General features: G+C 48.5%; 3 non-coding genes across 3 annotated transcripts; all 3 read left to right on the top strand.

Moving 5' to 3' along the window:
- The first annotated feature begins 207 nt into the window (after positions 1–207).
- Positions 208–279, top strand: TRNAP-AGG (transfer RNA proline (anticodon AGG)). The gene has a single exon. It is a non-coding gene; the product is annotated as a tRNA-Pro (tRNA).
- A 3,502-nt stretch (positions 280–3,781) lies between these two features.
- Positions 3,782–3,853, top strand: TRNAP-AGG (transfer RNA proline (anticodon AGG)). The gene has a single exon. It is a non-coding gene; the product is annotated as a tRNA-Pro (tRNA).
- Positions 3,854–7,364: 3,511 nt separating this feature from the next.
- TRNAP-AGG (transfer RNA proline (anticodon AGG)) lies at positions 7,365–7,436 on the top strand. The gene has a single exon. It is a non-coding gene; the product is annotated as a tRNA-Pro (tRNA).
- The last annotated feature ends 1,014 nt before the right edge of the window (positions 7,437–8,450 follow it).

Raw genomic sequence — 8,450 nt, 5'->3', positions numbered from 1 at the left:
CGCGCTTAGTCATTTTCTTGTAAATCTGGGCCAAAATGTCTAAAGGATAGAGGCTTTTTATGTCATGTTCGATGAAGACCATGCAAATGACTCTAGTCGTACTGCAAAAGAGAGCACCATGTGCAGTTTCTTGCTTTGGGATGTAGTCTCCCACTCTCTGTCACCAATCCTCCGAGCAGGGTCGGAGCCGTTGCATTTCTGTGCCCAGGCTCGTTGGTCTAGGGGTATGATTCTCGCTTAGGGTGCGAGAGGTCCCGGGTTCAAATCCCGGACGAGCCCATTTTAGCGGAAAACAATCAAATCCTGCTCAAAATACACAACCCCTCAACATTTCTCATTTTACTCGAAGCATTGTTGCGCAAAACATATTTTTTGCCTCAGGCGAAAAATGGATTACAATGCCTTGGCTTCCTTCCTGCTTGCTCTCAGTGCGCCCTGTGTGATGATTTCACAGGCTCTCCTTCCTGGCATTTAGGCATCAGATATTTGTCTGTCTCTGCCCGCAGCTATGGGATTTTTCAGGACGTCTGAGTGTATGCATGCTGGCCGACACCGCTGCAATTTTCACACTTACCCCTCGCATTCCGAGCAACTGCTGATAAAGTATAGAGGAAATCGTGCAAACATATGAGGGGAACTGTGCTCCTTCAGTCAAATCAGCAAGCTTGTTTCTGTAGTGTAGTGGTTATCACGTTCGCCTCACACGCGAAAAGTCCCCGGTTTGAGACCGGGCAGAACCACTTGGCAGCAGCAGCTTTTGTGTTTGCTCCCTAAAACCTCAGTCTCTCTCAATGCACACTTAGACAGAAATGACCTTTAAAAACTTGTGACCTGTGTAAAACGTGCTTTACTATTGCAGGACGCTAAAAAGTTATCTGCATCCCTCGGTGGTCGTGCATGTGCATTGTTTCTTGTTCTGTTTTTTTTTTTTTTTCTTGGCCATGTTATATTGTGGGGCCTTTAAAGCTGTGACTTTGATAGGAACATTGCAAGCGGCAAAATCAACAAGTGCAGACTGAAGAGTCCGACCTGCACACTGTTTTGGCTGTCAGGATGGCCGAGTGGTCTAAGGCGCCAGACTCAAGAGAGCTTGATCTTCAGTGAAGCTGAGCCTTCTGGTCTCTTCATGGAGGCGTGGGTTCAAATCCCACTTCTGACAGGTGTATTTTCTTCCCTTAAATCTTGCTCTGCTTGCAGAGCCAGCTCCTCAGACCACTATCTTTGGAAGCTGCTGTGGCATGTGAGGAGAAATCCACCAACCCATCGGCTGGGCCCTCAATCAAAATTCTGTGTATTACTGGAAGGGGCGTCTCAGGCACACCTTCTGTTAGAGCTGCACTTTATGACAGTAACTACCATGCTGGTTTCTACTTAAGCAGTTGATTCTATCGTTTGAAGTGAGGCTCTCCTGCCACCTTTTGGGCAAAGAAGACTCTGCCCCTGCAACAACACAGGCAGACAAGCTCAAACTAGGTTTCTTGGTTAGGTGGGCGGAGCATATTGGCAATGGTGCCTCCTCGTGACTTGCAATTTACATGAAGAAGACAGAGAGGCAGCTGGGAGTAGGCAGTACCCATGAACCCCTGAACACTGTCTTGCGACTAGCACACAATTCTGAAATGAGGCGGGGGAAAGGAGGTGATTTCCCCATCAAGGGCCATTCCGGGAAATCAGCCACCCTGCGTCTCCCAGGTGAGTGTTTCAGGCCTATGAGCCACTAATATAAATCTCGCCTGATCGAGCCCTGACCGAGCAAGTGTGCTTGAATCCAAGAGGCATGCTCCTCTGGCTCAAGAGCTAGCAGGCCCTTCAGTGCTTCTGGTTGGGAAATCTAAGGTGCAAGGGTCCATGACTAGCAGCGGGTTACAACTACCAGAAAGGGTCTGCTTTTCACATCAGTCCCCTAGTTCAGCTCACTGGCACAGGGCATTTTGACTACCTCTTGCCTTGCTAGAGACAAACAAAAAATCCTTGACAGAAAACATCAATTGCTATGGCACGCTTAGAGAGAGAGAGCCTCCAAATGGCCCTGCTTTTCTGAAAGACGCTTCAGAAGATGTTTCAAATGACTATGCAGCGGCAGTCTAGTTGGTATGGGGGTATGATTCTCGCTTCGGGTGTGAGAGGACCTCGGTTCAAATCCCAGACAAACCCCTACCTTTAGAGGTTCAGTCTGTGTTTTAAACAGGAGTATTTCTGCTTTTCACTCTTGTAAGATGTCATGTTGCAATGCAATACATGCTTTATACTGGCGTCGAGACGGTTCAGCATCATGAAGGTATGCGAGATTTCTTTGCAACTGCTTTTCTGTGCTGGAGCAGCAGTGCTCGTAGGAACATTAAATGCACAGTGCTTCTCCATGGTAATTTCGGGTCCAGTTCTGAAATCACCTCTTGGAATGAAAGTGATCCCAGTTCCTTTCTTCCAAGGGAAGAGATTGTGTTCCGGAAGGCTCAGCTTTGAGCGTCATGAACATTGGCCCTCATCCTTGCATCCCAGTCCAATGCATAGCCACATAAAGCAAGCAGGTGTGTCTGTTTCCATAGTGTGGTGGTTCCAGTACAATGCATAGCCACATGAAGCAAGCCGGCAAGTGTGTCTGCTTGTGAAGTGTAGTGGTTATCATGCGCACCTCACATGCGAAAGGTCCCTGGTTCGAGTCGCTGGGCTTTTTCACAGTATTTGCATTTCCTGCCTCACCTGACAGGCAAGCTGAGATAAAAGAGACTGTGTCTATCCCTCACCATCGTGAGGTACTACGCTCCTGGGGCATCTGTCACAGCTCACCAAGAGGAGTTGCGCCAGCTTACGGCAGTCAGTTGCTCACTGTTTGACCTTTGCAATGAAGCCTGAGCCTACAGCATTCAAGCCAGCCAAGGAAGGAAGGTACGAGAGCGAAAATAGCTTTCCTGCCCTCACCAAGAACACACACCTTGAGCAAATAAAGTGCCAGACTTACAAGGCCCTATCGCCACCGGAGCATCACTTTTAGTGACGCCTCCGGTGGCACTATGCACTGCGCGGTATTTACAAGATGGCGTTCAGCCACTTTTTGTGGCTTAACACCACCTTGTAAATACGGCCCCTTAGCACGCAGCGCGTTCCCTGGAAGGGGCGTGCAATGGGTGTTGTTGGGAGTGTGCCACAGCAACACCATAGCATTTTGATGCTGCTCCAGATTTAGGAGTTGGCGTAAATCTGCGTCAGCGCCAAAATCCAGCGCCATCCCAGGGGTGTCGTTAGAGAGGCGCACTGAGGAGAAATGTTTTCATTTCTCCTTGTTTTTGCTCTTTCTATGTGTGATGCATTCTGCAGCACACATAGAAGTAAGAGCAAATCACCATTGAAGATTTTTTTTTGGGGCAGGAAGGTTTCCCTTCCTGCACAAAAACAATTTCCCCCTCAACGCAGTCATCCTTGTACCATGGTGCAAGAACGGCTGCGTTGGCGCTCAGCAGCTAATTTAGAGCTGGCGCAGGGGGAAGCACAGGGGTGCGCTGTATTCTACTAAATACGGCGCTTTCCTGCATTTTGAAAATGACGGCACGTGGGGCTTGCAAATTTGGCACAGCGTCGCGCTTAGTCATTTTCTTGTAAATCTGGGCCAAAATGTCTAAAGGATAGAGGCTTTTTATGTCATGTTCGATGAAGACCATGCAAATGACTCTAGTCGTACTGCAAAAGAGAGCACCATGTGCAGTTTCTTGCTTTGGGATGTAGTCTCCGACTCTCTGTCACCAATCCTCCGAGCAGGGTCGGAGCCGTTGCATTTCTGTGCCCAGGCTCGTTGGTCTAGGGGTATGATTCTCGCTTAGGGTGCGAGAGGTCCCGGGTTCAAATCCCGGACGAGCCCATTTTAGCGGAAAACAATCAAATCCTGCTCAAAATACACAACCCCTCAACATTTCTCATTTTACTCGAAGCATTGTTGCGCAAAACATATTTTTTGCCTCAGGCGAAAAATGGATTACAATGCCTTGGCTTCCTTCCTGCTTGCTCTCAGTGCGCCCTGTGTGATGATTTCACAGGCTCTCCTTCCTGGCATTTAGGCATCAGATATTTGTCTGTCTCTGCCCGCAGCTATGGGATTTTTCAGGACGTCTGAGTGTATGCATGCTGGCCGACACCGCTGCAATTTTCACACTTACCCCTCGCATTCCGAGCAACTGCTGATAAAGTATAGAGGAAATCGTGCAAACATATGAGGGGAACTGTGCTCCTTCAGTCAAATCAGCAAGCTTGTTTCTGTAGTGTAGTGGTTATCACGTTCGCCTCACACGCGAAAAGTCCCCGGTTTGAGACCGGGCAGAAACACTTGGCAGCAGCAGCTTTTGTGTTTGCTCCCTAAAACCTCAGTCTCTCTCAATGCACACTTAGACAGAAATGACCTTTAAAAACTTGTGACCTGTGTAAAACGTGCTTTACTATTGCAGGACGCTAAAAAGTTATCTGCATCCCTCGGTGGTCGTGCATGTGCATTGTTTCTTGTTCTGTTTTTTTTTTTTTTTCTTGGCCATGTTATATTGTGGGGCCTTTAAAGCTGTGACTTTGATAGGAACATTGCAAGCGGCAAAATCAACAAGTGCAGACTGAAGAGTCCGACCTGCACACTGTTTTGGCTGTCAGGATGGCCGAGTGGTCTAAGGCGCCAGACTCAAGAGAGCTTGATCTTCAGTGAAGCTGAGCCTTCTGGTCTATTCATGGAGGCGTGGGTTCAAATCCCACTTCTGACAGGTGTATTTTCTTCCCTTAAATCTTGCTCTGCTTGCAGAGCCAGCTCCTCAGACCACTATCTTTGGAAGCTGCTGTGGCATGTGAGGAGAAATCCACCAACCCATCGGCTGGGCCCTCAATCAAAATTCTGTGTATTACTGGAAGGGGCGTCTCAGGCACACCTTCTGTTAGAGCTGCACTTTATGACAGTAACTACCATGCTGGTTTCTACTTAAGCAGTTGATTCTATCGTTTGAAGTGAGGCTCTCCTGCCACCTTTTGGGCAAAGAAGACTCTGCCCCTGCAACAACACAGGCAGACAAGCTCAAACTAGGTTTCTTGGTTAGGTGGGCGGAGCATATTGGCAATGGTGCCTCCTCGTGACTTGCAATTTACATGAAGAAGACAGAGAGGCAGCTGGGAGTAGGCAGTACCCATGAACCCCTGAACACTGTCTTGCGACTAGCACACAATTCTGAAATGAGGCGGGGGAAAGGAGGTGATTTCCCCATCAAGGGCCATTCCGGGAAATCAGCCACCCTGCGTCTCCCAGGTGAGTGTTTCAGGCCTATGAGCCACTAATATAAATCTCGCCTGATCGAGCCTGATTGAGCGCTGACCGAGCAAGTGTGCTTGAATCCAAGAGGCATGCTCCTCTGGCTCAAGAGCTAGCAGGCCCTTCAGTGCTTCTGGTTGGGAAATCTAAGGTGCAAGGGTCCATGACTAGCAGCGGGTTACAACTACCAGAAAGGGTCTGCTTTTCACATCAGTCCCCTAGTTCAGCTCACTGGCACAGGGCATTTTGACTACCTCTTGCCTTGCTAGAGACAAACAAAAAATCCTTGACAGAAAACATCAATTGCTATGGCACGCTTAGAGAGAGAGAGCCTCCAAATGGCCCTGCTTTTCTGAAAGACGCTTCAGAAGATGTTTCAAATGACTATGCAGCGGCAGTCTAGTTGGTATAGGGGTATGATTCTCGCTTCGGGTGTGAGAGGACCTCGGTTCAAATCCCAGACAAACCCCTACCTTTATAGGTTCAGTCTGTGTTTTAAACAGGAGTATTTCTGCTTTTCACTCTTGTAAGATGTCATGTTGCAATGCAATACATGCTTTATACTGGCGTCGAGACGGTTCAGCATCATGAAGGTATGCGAGATTTCTTTGCAACTGCTTTTCTGTGCTGGAGCAGCAGTGCTCGTAGGAACATTAAATGCACAGTGCTTCTCCATGGTAATTTCGGGTCCAGTTCTGAAATCACCTCTTGGAATGAAAGTGATCCCAGTTCCTTTCTTCCAAGGGAAGAGATTGTGTTCCGGAAGGCTCAGCTTTGAGCGTCATGAACATTGGCCCTCATCCTTGCATCCCAGTCCAATGCATAGCCACATAAAGCAAGCAGGTGTGTCTGTTTCCATAGTGTGGTGGTTCCAGTACAATGCATAGCCACATGAAGCAAGCCGGCAAGTGTGTCTGCTTGTGTAGTGTAGTGGTTATCATGCGCACCTCACATGCGAAAGGTCCCTGGTTCGAGTCGCTGGGCTTTTTCACAGTATTTGCATTTCCTGCCTCACCTGACAGGCAAGCTGAGATAAAAGAGACTGTGTCTATCCCTCACCATCGTGAGGTACTACGCTCCTGGGGCATCTGTCACAGCTCACCAAGAGGAGTTGCGCCAGCTTACGGCAGTCAGTTGCTCACTGTTTGACCTTTGCAATGAAGCCTGAGCCTACAGCATTCAAGCCAGCCAAGGAAGGAAGGTACGAGAGCGAAAATAGCTTTCCTGCCCTCACCAAGAACACACACCTTGAGCAAATAAAGTGCCAGACTTACAAGGCCCTATCGCCACCGGAGCATCACTTTTAGTGACGCCCCGGTGGCACTATGCACTGCGCGGTATTTACAAGATGGCGTTCAGCCACTTTTTGTGGCTTAACACCACCTTGTAAATACGGCCCCTTAGCACGCAGCGCGTTCCCTGGAAGGGGCGTGCAATGGGTGTTGTTGGGAGTGTGCCACAGCAACACCATAGCATTTTGATGCTGCTCCAGATTTAGGAGTTGGCGTAAATCTGCGTCAGCGCCAAAATCCAACGCCATCCCAGGGGTGTCGTTAGAGTGGCGCACTGAGGAGAAATGTTTTCATTTCTCCTTGTTTTTGCTCTTGCTATGTGTGATGCATTCTGCAGCACACATAGAAGTAAGAGCAAATCACCATTGAAGATTTTTTTTTTGGGCAGGAAGGTGTCCCTTCCTGCACAAAAACAATTTCCCCCTCAACGCAGTCATCCTTGTACCATGGTGCAAGAACGGCTGCGTTGGCGCTCAGCAGCTAATTTAGAGCTGGCGCAGGGGGAAGCACAGGGGTGCGCTGTATTCTACTAAATACGGCGCTTTCCTGCATTTTGAAAATGACGGCACGTGGGGCTTGCAAATTTGGCACAGCGTCGCGCTTAGTCATTTTCTTGTAAATCTGGGCCAAAATGTCTAAAGGATAGAGGCTTTTTATGTCATGTTCGATGAAGACCATGCAAATGACTCTAGTCGTACTGCAAAAGAGAGCACCATGTGCAGTTTCTTGCTTTGGGATGTAGTCTCCCACTCTCTGTCACCAATCCTCCGAGCAGGGTCGGAGCCGTTGCATTTCTGTGCCCAGGCTCGTTGGTCTAGGGGTATGATTCTCGCTTAGGGTGCGAGAGGTCCCGGGTTCAAATCCCGGACGAGCCCATTTTAGCGGAAAACAATCAAATCCTGCTCAAAATACACAACCCCTCAACATTTCTCATTTTACTCGAAGCATTGTTGCGCAAAACATATTTTTTGCCTCAGGCGAAAAATGGATTACAATGCCTTGGCTTCCTTCCTGCTTGCTCTCAGTGCGCCCTGTGTGATGATTTCACAGGCTCTCCTTCCTGGCATTTAGGCATCAGATATTTGTCTGTCTCTGCCCGCAGCTATGGGATTTTTCAGGACGTCTGAGTGTATGCATGCTGGCCGACACCGCTGCAATTTTCACACTTACCCCTCGCATTCCGAGCAACTGCTGATAAAGTATAGAGGAAATCGTGCAAACATATGAGGGGAACTGTGCTCCTTCAGTCAAATCAGCAAGCTTGTTTCTGTAGTGTAGTGGTTATCACGTTCGCCTCACACGCGAAAAGTCCCCGGTTTGAGACCGGGCAGAAACACTTGGCAGCAGCAGCTTTTGTGTTTGCTCCCTAAAACCTCAGTCTCTCTCAATGCACACTTAGACAGAAATGACCTTTAAAAACTTGTGACCTGTGTAAAACGTGCTTTACTATTGCAGGACGCTAAAAAGTTATCTGCATCCCTCGGTGGTCGTGCATGTGCATTGTTTCTTGTTCTGTTTTTTTTTTTTTTTCTTGGCCATGTTATATTGTGGGGCCTTTAAAGCTGTGACTTTGATAGGAACATTGCAAGCGGCAAAATCAACAAGTGCAGACTGAAGAGTCCGACCTGCACACTGTTTTGGCTGTCAGGATGGCCGAGTGGTCTAAGGCGCCAGACTCAAGAGAGCTTGATCTTCAGTGAAGCTGAGCCTTCTGGTCTCTTCATGGAGGCGTGGGTTCAAATCCCACTTCTGACAGGTGTATTTTCTTCCCTTAAATCTTGCTCTGCTTGCAGAGCCAGCTCCTCACACCACTATCTTTGGAAGCTGCTGTGGCATGTGAGGAGAAATCCACCAACCCATCGGCTGGGCCCTCAATCAAAATTCTGTGT

The sequence above is a fragment of the Pleurodeles waltl genome, unplaced genomic scaffold, assembly GCF_031143425.1.
Source record: "Pleurodeles waltl isolate 20211129_DDA unplaced genomic scaffold, aPleWal1.hap1.20221129 scaffold_72, whole genome shotgun sequence".
Lineage (NCBI taxonomy): Eukaryota > Metazoa > Chordata > Amphibia > Caudata > Salamandridae > Pleurodeles > Pleurodeles waltl.
Note: the sequence above shows the minus strand (reverse complement) of the source record. Positions and strands in the feature narration are given on the sequence as shown.